General features: G+C 43.3%; 1 long non-coding RNA gene across 1 annotated transcript; it reads left to right on the top strand.

Moving 5' to 3' along the window:
• Positions 1 to 2,796: 2,796 nt before the first annotated feature.
• LOC109316611 lies at positions 2,797 to 17,301 on the top strand. The gene is made up of 3 exons (XR_002102885.1): positions 2,797 to 3,170; positions 6,631 to 6,789; positions 17,142 to 17,301. It is a non-coding gene; the product is annotated as an uncharacterized LOC109316611 (long non-coding RNA).
• Positions 17,302 to 17,525: the final 224 nt, after the last annotated feature.

The raw sequence follows: 17,525 nt of genomic DNA, 5'->3' as shown, positions 1-17,525 counted from the left end.
GATTTGGTGATCTGATCATAGAAGGCCACCAGGTTGGTCTGACAGGACCTGCCTCTAACGAACGCGTGTTGGTTGCCCCTAAGCATGATCTCCCCTGCTGGCCTGTCATGGATATGCGCCAGAATAATTTTCTCAAAAAGCTTGCCCAGGATCGAGGTAAGACTAACTGGCCTATAGCTTCCTGGGTCCTCCTTCTTCTCCTTTTTGAAGATGGGAACCACGTTGGCCCTCTTCCAGTCCTCTGGCACCACACCAGAGCAACACAAGTGCTCGTAAAGCTGTGCCAGGGGTCCTGCAATGACCTCAGCCAATTCCCTTAGTACTGGAGGGTGGAGATCATCTGGACCAGCTGACTGGAATACATCCAGTCCCTCCAGAAGCTCCCTAACTAGTTCCTCACTAACCCTTGGCCTAGGTGTGCCTCCCCTGGGACCTGAGGAGGGCCCAGCGGGTGGCGGGGGGGTGACTGTTCTGGTCCCTGCTTAGGAAAATGGAGGCAAAGAATGGAGGCACTATTCAGGCAGTGGTTGGAAGTATGTGGGGGGTGGGGAAGAGAGAGGATTCAGGCTGTGAAGTGCCACCCTGCTTGGGTTCTGTCAAGTGATTTGTGGACCCCAGGAAGGATCTACAGCTGTATGGTCAACAGAGTCCCAGCAGGCTCCCTGATAGCTTGCCACTGGGCAGACTATCAGGGACCTAAAAGCTTTCCCTTCGTCCTCCCTTGGATGAGAGGATGGAGAGCAGAGGACTGTGGGATGCTGCAAGTTCGAGGGACCCCTGTATTAGTATGTGTAACTGTACAGGTGATGAAATTTGGAAAGGTGGCACTGCCAAGTTCTCCCCTGAAAGTGTATTACTAGTTCAGCATCTTTGTAGCCCTACAAACAGCCTGAATGCTTGCTTGCTTTTTGTAGTCATACAAGGGCACTTTTAGTGCTAAAAGTGTAAGGTCCATCTGTAGCCTGAGTTTAGAAGCAGACCATAGGCAGACATAGTTCTTTGGGTGAATCTGATATGTTTTATTAGACCAACTTAAATAGTTGGGAAAAATTTTTTTAGAAAACTTTCAGGTTTAAAAACTCTTTGTCAGGCTGATGAAGTCTCTGCAATTGGTGTTTGCTCTTTGTGGATGGAATGAATAGTAAAGAAGCCAGAGGCTGAGATGGTATGCTACAACCTACACCCCTGAAACAGGCCTTAGATTAATTGATTGTAGAGGTGGAAGGGACCTCAGAAGATCCTCGGACCCAGCCCCCCTGCACCAAGCAGGAAAGACAACTGGGGTCAAGTGATCCCAGCAAGGTGCCCATCCAGTCTCCTCTTGAAGATTTCCAGGGTAGGTGATTGTACCATCTCTGGAGGGAGCTTATTCCAGTCTGATACCCTAGTTGTGAAGTAGTTTTTCCTAATATTGAGCCTGAAACGGTCTTCCAGGAGTTTGTGACCATTGCTCCTAGTTTTCCCCAAGGGTGCCCTGGTGAACAGTAGTTCACTGAGCCCTTGATGTACGCCTCTGATATAGCAGTAAGCTGCTACAAAGTCCCTTCTTAGCCTTCTTTTTCAGGCTGAAAAAGATCCCTCAGCCCTTCTTTGTATGGCTTGCTGTGTAAGTCTCTAATCATACAGCTGGCCCTTCTCTGGATTCTCTCAAGCTTTACCACATCTTTGTTAACATGTGATGCCCAGAACTGGATGTAGTACTCCAGCTGCTGTCTCACCAATGCTGAGTAGAGTGGGAGAATCACTCTTTGGTTTTGCTGGAGACACATCAATTGATGCATGCCAGGGTATTGGCCCTGCTGGTTATAGTGTTGCACTGCCAGCTCATGTTCATGCTGTGGTCTATTATTATCCCAAGGTCCTTTTCATTTGTAGTGCTGGTCAGGTTGGCATGGCCAAGCCTGTAGGTGTGCAGGGGATTGCTTGTCCCCAGATGGAGCACTTTACATTTCTTTATGTTGAACTTCATTTGGTTCTGGTCCAGCCAACTTGCAACCCTGTCTAGGTCCATCTGTATCTACAGCCTATCTTCAAATGACTATGCTACCCCATAACTTGGTATCATCCACAAACTTGGCCAGTGAGCACTTCATCCCCACATCAAATCATTGATGAAGATGTTAAATAGCACTAGACTAAGTACCAACACCAGTGGGACACCACTGGCAACTTCTCACCAAGATGACACATATCTGTTCACTACAACTCTCTGGGTCCTCCCCCACAGCCAGTTTCCTGCCTACCTGACAGTCTCACAATTAAGCCCACAGTTAACAGTTTACCTTTTGGATACAATAAGCCAAATCTAGAAAGGAGACAATGCCTAGTTATCAAGTTTCCAAAAGTGAATGTATTTAGAAAAGTATTAGGTATTAATGAATACCAATTAATGATAGACCTTAACTGTAGTTTATCCATATGGCAAAGATCTTAGTTTGTTCAAAGTTTCCTAACTGGGTGCTGCATTTCCTGAATGTTCCTTATGTATATTTCCATCATTGCTGTTGCCACCATGATGCTACATAATACCATTCAAAATAGCACTAGATAAAGAATATTTTATAGTCAAATGAAACTCTACTTCAGTGAAGGTTTGCCTGATTAATGAGTTCAGATGTGGGTAGGTTTGCAAAAGTGCTGAGCACCTACAGTTTTTACTGATGATGGCAGGTGCTCTGTGTTTTGAAATCAGGCCATTCATTTAGGTACCTAAATAAAGATTCAAAGTACTGCAGTATTTTTTTTTTTATTTTTACAGTGGGATTTAAGAATGGAGTAGCTGCCCATGTTTTATGACTTAACTCTATTTTATCATGTCTTTGTTTTTGTCTTTCTTGCAGCACTAAAGGAAAACACAGACAATTTATACCTAGTATTTACTTTTCTAAATACATTCACTTTTGGAAACTTGATAACAGGGCATTAAGTCTCCTTTCTAGATTTGGCATATTGCATCCAAAAGGTAAAGTGTTTTCTGCTCAAGTGTGTGTGTGTCAGACAGGAATATACCTCAAGAGATCCTATTTATTTCCTGTCTTGGATATTCCTATAAAAACAGTTGGTGACTCTCTGTTATTATATTATTTTAGGTGAAATCACTGATGGAAAATATCTGTTCCTTGCTACACAATAATGCTGACATTGTAAGCTAATGCTTTTCTATTTGACAGGTGAGTATTGCTGGTATTTGTACAAATGTATATTGAGGGAACAAATGAAACTACATGACAAAATGGTGGCAGTGACCAAAGCACTTAGGGTAACAATTACAAGGAAATATTATATATATAGGCCTGTGATGGATTTCCCAATCCTTACTTGCTTTGTATTAATAAATACTGCATGTTGGCTTGGTTACTGACATGTTTTCTATATGACTGTACTAGTTTAACTCAAAGCTTGCCTAGGCAAAACAGAGAGTAGGAAGGTAAAAAGGTAGTAAAAGGACAACTCAAGACAAACCACCCCTCACCAAGTACCAGAGACCAGTGAGGGGATAGTGTCAGAACCGCTGGCTTGGGGGTTCTGCCTCAGTCTCCTACTTCTGACTGGCAGGGTCAAAGCTCAAGAGCACAGAACAAAAGGATCACAGTAGGTTTTAAAAAGGGCCCCTCTCATAAGTAAGCAGGGTGCTGTTTTTCAGGATTCAACCTGCTTAGGGTGCCTGGAGCAACTAGGTCAGAATAGGTCACTTGAAAATTAGGAAGTCTTTAATAAGATGTTGATTGTTGTCTGGTTATTTTAAAATCTTCTTTTTCTCCCGTGCTTTCTTCCTACTGCAAAAATAACCTTTTTATTTTAAGAAAGCTGTTTGATCACTAAGTTCATTGTGGGCCAGACTCCTGAAGTTTCCTCAGGTGTATGAATTCAACTGGACCTGCAGAGTAAGAAAGATTCATTCACAGGGTACTGTAGCCCAAAGCTTAGCCAAAAAGTAGGAGAATTACAAAATTCTGCCTTAGGATATGTACTGTAAATTTTGCCACAACACAACAAATTGTACTATTAAGCTAAGTACAGACATTTGGGAAGGTTTAATCCATTTCAAAATGGTCACAATTTAAACTTAGCTCATCCCAGGGCTGACCTTACACTTACAGCCAGTGACTGGCAATCAATTTAAACCTGTAACTGTACAGAAGTTCCATGCACACAAACTAGTCTAAAAATTGCAGAACCCAGTTTAAGATAAATCTGAATTTATGTAGTATCAAACTTATTAAATTTTGGTCAACCAGGTGCAATTTAGGTCAAACTTGGGGGGGACCCCACCCCAACCTCAGGTTGTGCTTGCATTCCCCCCTAACTCGTGGGTTATGCCAGTCACCCCCACCCCTTGTGGGTCATGTCTGCCACCCCACCCCACCCACGAGTCATGCCTCCGCCCATCCCTTGGCAGACTACCAGCCCCCCTGCTAATCCCCCTGTCCTGAGTTACCTGATATTAGGAAGCCATTTTGAATTGATTTAACCTCCCCCTAATGCCCCTAAATGTTTGTACTTAGCCATATTTTATGGACTACTTCTTTGCTGTTAGAGTTAAAATTATTAAATAATTGGGGTTCTGAAAGAAAAAAAACATTTCTAGTAAAGAGATTGTGTTAAAAGTTTTCTATTGGGAGAAAGTAACTAAAGCCCTCTAAAAGAATGTTTCATCCATATCTGACTGAAGCAGGACCACTGCTGAACACGAAATACTGATATTTAAAGTTCTGAGTCCTACTCCAACAGAAGAATAGAAAAGACCTAATTATGATCAAACAAGAATTTCTGGATGAAATATGTTTACTTCAGTACTTTTATCTTAAAATCTTGGAGACATTTTTCAAGATAAGAACTTTATTTTTTAAACATCAGCAGCATCCTGTTTGCTGGAAAAGATCAAAAGCACCCGCAAGCAGGAGACCTCAATAGCACAGTCATTCCCAGGCTGCACCTGTCAATTGAAGATGACTCTGGCTGATTTTTATATTATGATTCTCTGTTTTATGTTTGTTGTTGTTTGCCTTTTATTTTTGCCTCTGAAAATCCAGTTAGATTTTTGTTAAAGCTGACACACAACAACATATTTTAACAGATCATTCTCAGCTGCTATACTGTTGTTCAAAAGAATCCCAGTGATATTCTGCAAGCTGTCAACTGTACTCCCATGCTTATTCTTGCACAAACACGAAACAGTAATCAAATGAAAATATCAGTCCATAAAAACTAGTCCTTACTCTGTGGGAAAACTTGCCTGATAAGTGTAGTTTTCTTCCAAATGAGTAAATATGAAGGGAATTTGAAATGCATGTAGACTTCTGTTTTCAAATAAGGATAGAGCTGGTAGAGAGGGATGAAGAGAGGCAAAAGCGGAAAGGCTATATTAGACCCAGAGCTTAAACACCCAGATGATAATTACCTCTAATTCTCTGTTCCCATATGTTTTTCCAATGCACCTGTTATGTCCTGACTTTTGGACTGGGGTGAACAACTCAAACTTTGTCAGGGGCCATTTACAAGGTACATTTTTCAATAAAGGGTCACAGAGGGGCATGTGCAATGTTGAGTTTCCACAGACGTGGCTTGCTGAGTTGGTCACTGTGATGTTAATCTATTGGACTACATGCTGTGCATCTCTGCTATTTACTCTTTGGGGCAAGGACTGTTATTTATCATACATTTGCATAGCAGTTAGCAAAACAGTTGCTGCTTCTATTGCAATATAAACATGAATTAATTGTCATTACTCAACCCTCCAGCAGAGGAATTTCCCCTTGTGTTTACATGTGCAATTAGTGTGCCCAAATTTGTGTTCCCAGGCACATGTCTACATGTGTGCAGTAATGCCAAATGTTGTGAAACCATCGCAAGACTGGGGATTCCAAAGTCAAAATAACTCTGACTCATGATCTCCTGATCCAACTCTCCCCTGGGTGCCAGTCCTGAGAGCTGGCAGGGGGCACAGCAGATGGTCCTGATCTCCGTCAGGTGGGAAGAGCTGTGCCAGCTGCAGTGGCAGCTGCCTTCCTGGCCACTCAGGAATTGAGACCGGTCTCAATCTGCATGTAGATGGGAGAGCTGTGCCAGCTGCAGGGGCAGCTGTGTCCCCGGCATGTAGGGATCAGGGAATGAGGTTGGGAAGCAGCTGCTAGGCGAAAGGACAGTTCCCCTACCTCCTGCCACCTGGGCTGGCCAGGAACTATGTGCTCCCAGTCAGCTGTCTACAGTCCGTTACTGTGCAGTAGCTACTGTGCAGTTAATTTACTACCTGTATCTAGAGGTAGTAGCCAACCATGCAGTAGATTAATTTGCTGTGCAGTAAATGCTGCACTTTGTAGATGATGAAACTTTACTGTGCAGTAGATTAGTCTACTGGTGAAACAAAGAGCCTGGTGCAGGTGCTTGGGGACCTGGAGGTCATGTGCCAGCTCACCTACAGCCCGCAAGCCAACTGGTACATTCACCTAGATGTTGCAAGGAAAATGGTAGAGCATAACAGGACACCACTCCAGATCCAGGTCAAGGCAAAGATGCTGCGGGTTGCCTTCTACAGGGGTGTTTCCAGAGCAGAGTTGCAGGGCACCCCACTGTGTGATGTGGCCCACTACAGATTCCTCCACCTGCTAATGGATCACTGTGAACAAACAGGAACAGAGGCCTCCAGGGCATCCTCACCTACTGAAACATCACCCACCATTCCTGCAAGTCGTGGGGGATCTGGTGGAGTAGATAGCAGCAGGGTTTCAGTCATGTTACCTGTTGCTTCCAAGGAGGACGACATACCTTGGAGCTCTACCTCCACACCTGGTATGTGAAGCCCTGGGGAACCTTATAGTCACCTGAACTGACAACTGCGATTAAGGTGGGCTGTTAGGGGGAGGGAGACTTGTTTGTAGCTGCTTTTATTTTTTTTTTTGCAACGGGTTTGCACTTGATTGTACCCACTCGGGGCCTGCTATCACCCATGGCCAGGTACCCCTTCTTGGTAATTTTGGGCCACCCACAAGATTCAATGACTGTGTCTTTTTAGACCACTGAGTATCCTTAATTCACTCCTGCATTTCTTGATTTTCAACACTGTTTCCAACACCACTGCTAAAAACACACAAGCTACTGAGGCAGGCAGCAGCTGATCCATGCACAGAAAGGACCGTGAACACCCTCAGGGACTATGAGCAGTAGCTGTGCGAGACAGTGAGACAGATCCATCAGTTTACAGGAACTTCTGTGCTCCAAGTGTACTGGGTCATTGCATGATGATCCGATTGTGCAGGTAGAGGGGTGCCCAAGACACCCCTGCTCCTGCTGAGCCTGCTGGTGCCCCGGGCACACCTGCACTCCTGGTTTGACAGCACAGGGCAGCGAGGGGGCAAGCCTGGTCTGCCCCGCAACCTCTGCCACTGCCTGGAGGGCTGCCAGTCTCAGCAGTACCATGTCCCTGTCTCCCGCTTCTGAGGAGGATATCACCACTGTCATCTATGCCTTTCTTGGCGTGTGAGAGTCCTGTGCCCACCCAGTTGTGTGGACACAGGCTGCTCAATACATTTTTAATTGTGTCCTGCCTCTCTGTGTTCTATGAGGGAGAAACCTGTAGCCAGGTCAGCAGACAGACATGGACAATAATTCATTTTAATTTCACCAAGGCATTTATTTTATTGTCAGTAAAGCAGAACAGAAATAACACAGGAACCCAATGCCCACTCCCCTGATTTGCTACAGAAGCATCACTATGGCACTAACAGCTAAAAACCTGTCACCCATCACTGGTTCTTCTTCCCTCCCTATATCCCCCTGTCTCACCCTCCCCTTCATCTCTAAAGTGCTGTGGTGCTCTTGCCCTGCTAGAGTAGGGGCACCCCTCACTCACAGGCGCAGTGCCTTTCACTGAAGTTGTCTCTATGGGGAAGGCTGATAAGGATCTTTATGAGGGTCAACTCATGGGAAGGGGCATGCACAGGGGTGCCGCATGGGTGGGCCTGAGGGGGCAGCTCACAAATTGAGGCTGCGGTCATTCATTTAGGTTAAGTACAGACATTCAAAAATCCTGAGCCTGAATTGATTCAATCTTTGCAGGTTAATCGAACCCAGGGGTGGGCAGAATACAGCCCATGGGCCAGATCTGATCTGCGACAGGTCTTTGTCTGGCCTGCAGCAGATCCCTCAGTCCCCTGGCCCAGGCACAGCCCAGCTGTGACGTGTCCTGCCACACCATGGGCACACAGTGGGGCTGGGGCAGCTCTACAGCTGAGCTGCTTTTCTAGGCAGCTGCTGAAAAAAAAATTGTGTTAGAATACAAGCTTTTTTTAGCAACCACAGTTATAGCAATCAATGCCTGGTGCCCTCTAAAAAGCGGTTTATTGGTTTGTTTTTACATCTACATCTTAGAAAACTTCCATCTTGAATTTCTGGTCAAGACAACTTTATTAAGGCTGTGCTACATTAACTTTGGGAAAATGGTGTTTTAAAATAGAAACCCTAAAAGATCCTTAAACTATGGTGTAACAGCTAGTGATATCATAATCTTTTATGGTCTTAGAAACAGCACAATTTTTGTTAAATAAATTAAACCTATCACAGCTCAAATATTTGCAACAGATTATTCATCATCACATACTTTCTGAATTCAACGCTGTTTGAAACTAATGCAGCTAGAAAACAGAAGGCAGATGCTGTGTGATTTATTTTTAGGGGAGGGCTTCATTCTGTGTGCCCTCCAATTTTACACTAAGTGAAGCATATTCTTTTTATCTGAAGCATGATAACCATCATTACATTTTCCCTGATTGCCATGAGGAAAAAAAAAAAGGTATAGTGACAGTGTGGACAAAGATCTATGAGGCTCTGTTTTATTGCTATTCAAAGCTGGTATAATGGGAGAAAAACAACCAGGCATTGCAAAGGAACATACCCCAGGATACCTTTTGTACAGCTGCTGCCACAACAACATATTAAAAATGTTTCGGAGTTTCTACTTGAAATGAGATTTTTTCCAACAACAACAATAATGAAAATCACATTTTACAGCTGGGGTTGAATTTTATAGGTAAGGGAATGACTATATTTTCTGTTCCTGCTGCTTTGTGCTCTGGAGGGATTTTAAAACTAAAGTTTTGACTGTAAGTGTATATGCATACATAGCAACCACATAGGGCCCATACTAATTTGCAGCACCTTCTGTTTTTCTCTTCATTGTGAAAGCTCTTTCTCACAAGAGAACATGGCTGCTTTTCCTTCTGTCACTGACCAGATAAAATAACAAACATAATATAGATAGGAATGTTTTCCAGCTACAGTTTCATTGCACACTGATGAGGTGCTGAGCATGTAGCTCACCCAATGATTCCAAGTGAAGTTGTGAGCATCCAGTACTTTGGTATCAAAAAGTCTAAATTTTCAGAGGTTTCAGGGTACTACCTTGAGAAGAAAGAATCTTTTGGGCTTGCTGGGTTCTTTCAGTGGAATTTTAGTGCATTGTACCTCCTAGGAGGGATGGGAGGGGAGGGAAATATGTCCATAAAATGTACCTTTCTTTTTAAGGAGCAGAAATGGAAACGTCACCATCAGGAACTGTAGGTAGGAAAGTGTGTAGATAGGTAGGTATCTCTACTCTGATTAGGTTATAAGGTGCAAATCTACCCTGCCTTCTGCATGACTCCAGACTAACACTGCTAACTACATCTAACTTTATTCCAACTGTGCAGTTGGTTCAATAAAAGATACCTTGTCTCTCATGTAATTAACTATCATAGCTACAACACCATTCTAACACTACCTGTTCATTACAAGAAAAAATGCTGGAGTTTTTCCTGAAACTGTTGATAATGGGGAAAAGTTCTTGGTTTCTGTTGCTGTTTTCATATAAAACAGAGTACTGGATTTTTAAAATATAGCATCTCTTTTCTTTCTGGTATGTGATGGTACATACATACACATATATGTGTACACACACATATATGCATGCATACATAAGATGTATTATGTACACAATGTATTTTATATATATATACACAAACTATGTTAGAAGAACATTATTCAAGTTTCAAGCCAAACATACTTCTGGAATTTTCTTATTTGTATCTTTGCTTGGTGCATAAGCAATAGGAAGCAATCTTTGATATGATCACATGCTAGTTCATCCAGCCTGTTTTTCCCTAACCATTGACTCTGCTCTTACTATGTTTCTGCTTACTTTCCTTGTCTCCACTGGTTCTGGGTCTTAATTCCCTTCCTTATCTAATCTCAGTGTCTCCTTTTATAATTTCATTGAAGTTACGGCCATAAGAACCTGGGGGTTGTAGTGGACAACAAGCTGGATATGAGTCAACAGTGTGCCCTTGTTGCCAAGAAGGCTAACAGCATACTGGGTTGCATTAGTAGAAGCATTGCCAGCAGACTGAGGGAAGTAATTATTCCCCTCTACTCAGCATTGGTGAGGCCACATCTGGAGTACTGTGTCCAGTTTTGAGCACCCCATGCCACTACAAAAAGGATGTGGACATAGTGAACAGAATCTAGTGGAGGGCAATGAAAATGTTTTGGGGGCTGGGACACATGACTTATGAGGAGGGGTTAAGGGAGCTAGGCTTATTTAGTCTGCAGAAGAGAAGACTGAGCGGGGATTTGACAGCAGCCTTTAAATACCTAAAAGGTGGTTCTAAAGCGGATGAAGCTAGACTGCTCTTAGTGGTAACATATGACAGAAGAAGGAGCAATAGATTCAAGTTGCAGCAAGGGAGGTTTAGGTTGGATATTAGGAAAAGCTCTCACTAGGAGGGTGGTGAAGCACTGGAATGGGTTACCTAGAGAGGTGGTGGAATGTCCATCCTTGCAGGTTTTTAAGGCCCAGCTGGACAAAGCCTCAACTGTAATGTTCTAGTTGGGGATGGTCCTGCTTGGAGCAGGGGTTGGACTAGATGACCTCCTGAGGTCTCTTCCAACCCTAATTTTCTATGATTCAATAAGGAAACATTGGATTATCTAGTCAGGTGTCTTGTATATCACAGGCTAAGATATTCTAGTTAACTAGCCCAATAACTATTTTTTGCTAAAACTTAAACTTCTAGAAGGGAATTCAGCCTTGACTAGACTACATGAAGAGATGAAGAATCCACCACTTCTCTGTATTTTTTTCCTAATATTTAAATCACTCCTTGCTTCTTCTTTGAATTTATCAGCTTCTGGCTTTTAGCCCTGTGTTCTTGTTCCATTCATCTCTGGTAGATTAGAGTCTTTTATTATACAGCACTAGTCCTCTGTGCCACTTATGTACTGTAACCAAATCACCTCTCAATCTTCTTTTTGATAATCTAAAACAGATTGAATTATGTAAATCTCTCACCGTAAGCCATTTTCTCCATCCCTCAAATGTCATTTAAGAATAAACACTATTTCTGAGTTTATGAAGAGCCTAAGACAATGAGATCCTTGTCTGTGATGAAGGAAGCAGACATATTTAATTTACTTTATAGTGAATAAGCAGTAAACACAAAATACACAATCCTACTATAAAAATCCTACTGTAAATCCCTTGAATTCAGGGTAAAGTTGCATCTTGAAAAATATGTAGTATCATCACAGTGTGGGAAAGTTACCATGTGGAATCTCTTATGTGTCCACTCTCTTAGTCAATTTAATTCAAAAGGAGTCATTTTCCTCAATGCAAAACTGGCACTTTTGCTACCTAGTGGCCTGGCACTAAAAATATCATCTCCTGTAGGTAGTTCAGGAGAGCTGTTTATGTCTGCTCCTTTAGTTCAGAATAAATTTGCTATGGGGTAAATTACTTCTGAGTAATTGTGTTTTGTGTGTTCACCCCATAGTTTACAGATGATACTTTACTAAAAATAATTAGTACATAAAAACAATGGATGCACCATATGCATCCTTCAGAAAGCAGCACTAATGTGCATCTCTGAAGTAATGAGCAAGTCAACAACACTAAATTTACTGATGCCTTGGTCTAAGTTAGACTTGTATTAACAACTGAGTTTCCCAGAGAAACTGCATGGTGGAGGGAAATAAAAATAAGTGAACTGAAACAAAACTCTGGCTATCTTGCTTAGATACTGTGTGTATGCTATAATTAGTATACGTAGAAGGAAAATTAAACACAAAACTGAGTATAGGAAGCATAAAAATGAGATGTACCTGGAAAGCAAACCACTGGGAATGAGACAACAAAGGTGAGGTTAACAGGAAATAGGAAAGGGACCCAAGTCAGAACTCTGGGAAACACCTACCAGAGAAACTAAATGAAAGAAAGAATATCAGTCAATGAAACAAGAAAAAAGCAACTCAAGTATAGACTCAGAAACAGAGGGCGCATCTACATGAGATGCTTATTGTGCAGCAGCTCGTTACTACCATGCAGTAAACATCACTAGGCAACCGTGCCGGGTTGCTACCTGCGCAGTAAGCATCCCAGCATGGTTGCCTACTGACACTTATTGCACAGTAGTGCCAGTTACTGCATAGTAGGGGTGTGTGAAATGGGCCATATTTGATTTAGACTCGGCCTGAATTGGGGACAGTGATTCAATTTGTTGATTCAGATCACTGTCCCCGATTTGATTTGGCTGAATCTGAATCAGCGATTCAGCCATAGGCACAGCTTTAAATGTTTTTTCTACATACCTCAAGGTACCAGGCACAGTTCATGAACACTGCAATGGTGGGGTGGATGGAGTGTCCAACAGGAGCGTGGGGGGCCTGCATGCTCTGTGGTGAACCCAGAAGTGGACCGGAAGTACTTCCAGTCTACTGGGTCTGCTGCTGAGTGGGGTGTCCCCTGCACCCTACCCAGCTCAGCAATTGGCCACAGGGGGACCCTGGGTGCCACCCCAGACCCAGGAGGCACCTGTCTCAGAGCCAGGGGACCCCCCATGCGCTCCCCGACAGACCTGGAAGTGCACCAGAAGTGCTTCAAGTCCACTTTTGGGTCTGCTGCCGAGCACACTGGGGACCGCCCACGCTTCTGTGGGATGCTCCATCTGCCCCAGCATCTCAACATTACAAGCTGCCTAGTACCTTGAAGTATGTAAAAGAAAAACATTTAAAGCTGTGTCTATGTCCAAATCGTCAAATCTTTCAGAATCTCTCCAAATCTATTCAGAGTGATCCAATCTGATTCAGAGTGATTAAAGCATCTTCTGATTTGATTTGGATTCGGAGATCTGGCCACTGAATCAGGCCGAATCTCCCCTGAATGGAATCAGTGATCAAAGCATCACACAGCTCTACTGCACAGTCATTTAGTACTTGGTTCTGCAAATACTAAATGACTACACAGTAATAACCATGCAGCGGGTGGCTCATATAAACATGCCCAGAAGGTATGTGCCAAGGAGATTAAGTAGCAGATCCATAGTGTTAAAAGCAGCTAAAGAGGAGAGGGAGAGATTCAAAACAGGCACAACAGCATTGATGGGCAAAGATGAGTTAAAGAAAAGAGAGGTTGATAAGTAAAAACGCTATACAAACAGCTATCTTTGGCTATTAGTCATAGTAACAAAATGACTAATTGCAAAACTGAGAGGCTTACGGAGAAATGTGGAGCTTAGTGACCAACCTAGGTTACAATAAACATGAAGATTTTGAAAAAGGTGGCTCAATTGTTTGGACAGAAAAAGATGGCATTCCAGGGTGGTGACACCTGTTCTTTTATACCTTGGGAGAATTTAAAGTTTGGAGAGAAACCATGTCATGGTTGGATGCGAGTGTGGGCACCTGAACAAATATAAACAAGTAAAAGAGTTATAGTACAAAACTTTGAATTTGATTCAGAAGTGGCTCAAGATCTAGTACACAATAGTAAATAGGTGCAGGACAGAAGCCAGAAGAAAGAGTGGGAGCCCAGAGTCCCGTGGCTGCTCCAGCAGCAGCAGCAATGAGGAGGAGCAGTAGTCAGGCAGAAGCCCACAGAGTGCATGATAACCCTTCATGCAGCTTGTGGGCCACCAGTCGGACAGCCCTGACTGAACAGATGTATCCTTCATTTTTAGTCATGGCTATTAATGTTGTAATTTGAGTCCTCCTTGGTCTGGGCTTATTTGCTGCTACTAGATCACTTTAACATTGCAGGACCAGTAACAGAATTACGATTTACCCTGGCTGTTTGCACAAATTATTGAACCTAACTGTATTTGGCTGTGTAGTCAGGGAGCCGTATTATTACTAACAAGTAACAAGGCAAGGAGAAGCCCTCAGAATTGATATCCATTTCTTTTTTATAATTTAAATCCTGAAGGCATTTAACCTCTATTTATTACTATGGGGATATTTTATACATGTCTTTGGTATAAATATATACACTACGATTTTCAAAAGTTAAAATTTCCTAACTCCATATTTAGACACCTAAATCAATCTGACTGTCAAAAATATTGCATCAAAGCAGGGAGATAAATTCTTGAGTTCTCTTCCAAGCCTGCATGTCTATGATTTTGTGTTTCATGTGAATGGACCAGTAGGGTTCTACATAAGCTTGATCCTTTGAGTTTCTGTAACAAGAAGCACTTAAAGGATCAAAATAGGAGTATCTGGACAATATTGATAACTAGAAAGTGTCAGACTATACTTTAAGTGATAACCATACTAGTTTTATAGCAGTTGACACCAGCTGACATAGCTATAATAGCCATCCATGTTCTTTTCCTTTGCCTAGAAGCAACTGTTTATTTTTGGGTGAACAAGATGTGTTGTTAGTTGTTATGCAAATTTTGTAGAGGCACTGATCCTCAGACAGGGAACTGTTACAGAAACAAACATTTGCTTTCTGTCTTTTCTCTGATTAGAGTTTTATAGATTTCATAGACATTAGGGCTGGAAGGACCTCAAAAGATCATTGAGCCCAGCACCCTGCCCCAGGGGCAGGAAGTCAGCAGGGGTCATAGGATCCCAGCAAGATAAACAGCCAAATGTCTCTTGAAGGTGTTCAAAGTAGGTACTCAAACCATCTCTGGCAGCAGTCTATTCCAGACTTTGGGGGCTTGGACTGTAAAGAAGTTCTTCCTTAAGTCCAGCCTGAAACGGTCATGGAGGAGTTTGTGACTGTTCGACCTCATCATCCCCTGGGGCACTCTGATGAACACACATTCTCCCAGATCCTGGTGATCACCCCTGATAACTTATAGACAGCCACCAGATCACCCCTGAGCCTGCGCTTTTCCAGGCTGAAGAATCCCATAGCTGTCAGTCTCTCATCATAAGGTCTGTTTTCCTGACCTCTGATCATGCGCATGGCTCTCCTCTGCACCTTCTCAAGCTTCTCCACATCCTTTTTGAATTGTGGAGCCCAAAACTGGACGCAGTACTCCAGCTGCGGATTCACCAAGGCCGAGTACAAGGGGAGAATGACATCCCGGGATTTGCTTGAGAAGCATCTATGGATGCAAGCCAGCGTTTTGGTCGCTTTACTAGCTGCAGCATCAGATTGAAGGCTCATGTTCATTTTGTGGTCAATCGTGATCCCCAAGTCCTTTAAGCATGCTCCAGGTTTTTCTTCCCAGGGTGGAGTACCTTGCATTTTTCAGTGTTGAATACCATCAGGTTTTTGTCCACCCATTTTCTGAGCCTGTCAAGGTCAGCCTGGATCTCCATCCTGTCCTCAGGTGTGGACACTTTACCCCAGAGTTTGGTGTAGTCAGCAAATTTGGCCAGTCCGTTTCTGATACCAATGTCCACATCATTAATGAAGATGTTGAATACTGTTGGCCCAAGGACAGATCCTTGAGAAACCCCACTGGTCACAGGGCACATGACGATTGACTTCTGTCAACCACTACCCTTTGGGTCTGACCACAGAGCCAATTCCCCAGCCAGCAGATCATGGAGAAGCCAAGGCTGCAGTTGGCCAGTTTTGCCAAGAGGTGATCATGTGATACCAGATAGAAGGCTTTTTTAGTCAAGATATATGACATCAATCTCTTCTTCTTTGTCCAGGTGATAGGTCACTTGGTTGTAAGAGGAAATAAGATCGGTCAAGCAAGACCTACCCACAACAAACCCATGCTGGCTATCCCTCAGGATGCTACCATTGGCCAGTCTGTTAAGAATGGACTCTCTGATAATCTTTTCTAAGACCTTCACCAGAATAGAGGTCAGGCTGATGGGCCTGTAGTATGCTAGATCCACTTTCCTCCTCTTTTTGAAGACAGGCACCACGTTTGCCTTCTTCCAGTCTTCAGGCACTACACCAGAGTGCCACGAGTTCTCAAAGATCCATGCCAGTGGCTGAGCTATGATGCTAGCCAGCTCTTTGAGTACCCTGGGGTGTAAACTGTCAGGACTGGCTGACTTGAAGGTGTCCAGCCTTCACAAGGTCAGCATTAATGGAGGGTAAGGAATCACCCTCACCCAGGCATTCCTGTCCTGTAATAGGCAGGGGCGCCCCTTGGGACTGGTGAAAAATTGATGCAAAGTACCCATTTAGCAAGTTGGCTTTTTCCTGGGCATTGGTTGTCAGTTGTCCCATCTGGTTTAGCAGGGGTCCAACGTTGCCCTTGCTTTTCCTCCAGCTTCCCACATATCTAATAAAGGATGTTTTATTGTCCTTGATACTTGTAGCTAGTTGGAGTTCTGTTGCAGCCTTGGCTTTCCTGGTTTGCTCCCTGCAGGTCTGGACCTGTTAATTCTTGGGACAGATTTACTCTCTTCTAAAAAACTTGGCACTAATGTTGGTCATAAAAGAAGAGACTGTTTGCATGCAGTTAGAGCATCTCTGTTTTGGAGGCAAGTGCAATTAAAACAAGAGGATTTTTTTGTGTATTCAGTATCTGTATATGGGTAGGTACAGATGTTCAAAAAGTTCAAGGTGGAATTGATCCAAGTTACAGAAAACCAGCAGCACAGTTTAGATTGCTAGCAATTCACCCTTGGGTGGGGGATAAAATATGTAGACCATAAGACCAATTCTTAGACCATATTTCACAATTTTTAAACCAGCATGCCAAACTTCTCTTCTGTTACAGGTATAGACTGGTTTCAGTTCACTTATACCGGTAAAGGTGACCTGACCTATATGTTCTGTACTTCATTAGCAGAGGGTGCTGCCTAGACTTCATTATCTTGTGTTGCTGTTTGCTCTTCTGCTTAGTGTAAATGATAGATAGTTGTTGTTAATAAAGATGGTTCCCTTGTTCTTCCCTGTGTGATCTCTTCAGGACAAGAGCCCCATAGATGCACTATATTGGCAATGAGGATGAAGCCTGGGCACCTGCTGAGACATGTGCCTACAGTTTGAAGTAAGCAGTGTACCAGGAGTGATCCAGAAGGTCATGGCTTACTTGCAGGTCTTAAGGGAGTTGTTTCATAGATTTCATAGATTTCATAGACATCAGGGCTGGAAGGGACCTCGGGAGATCATTGAGTCCAGCCCCCTGCCCAAAGGGCAGGAAGTCAGCTGGGGTCATAGGATCCCAGCAAGATAAGCATCCAATTTACTCTTGAAGGTGTTCAATGTAGGTGCTTGAACCACCTCCGATGGCAGACTGTTCCAGACCTTGGGGGCTTGGACAGTAAAGAAATTCTTCCTTATGTCCAGTCTG

This window comes from Crocodylus porosus, unplaced genomic scaffold, assembly GCF_001723895.1.
Source record: "Crocodylus porosus isolate Cpor-Errol unplaced genomic scaffold, CroPor_comp1, whole genome shotgun sequence".
Lineage (NCBI taxonomy): Eukaryota > Metazoa > Chordata > Crocodylia > Crocodylidae > Crocodylus > Crocodylus porosus.
The sequence above is the reverse complement of the archived record's forward strand: the minus strand, read 5'-3'. Positions and strand labels throughout refer to the sequence as shown.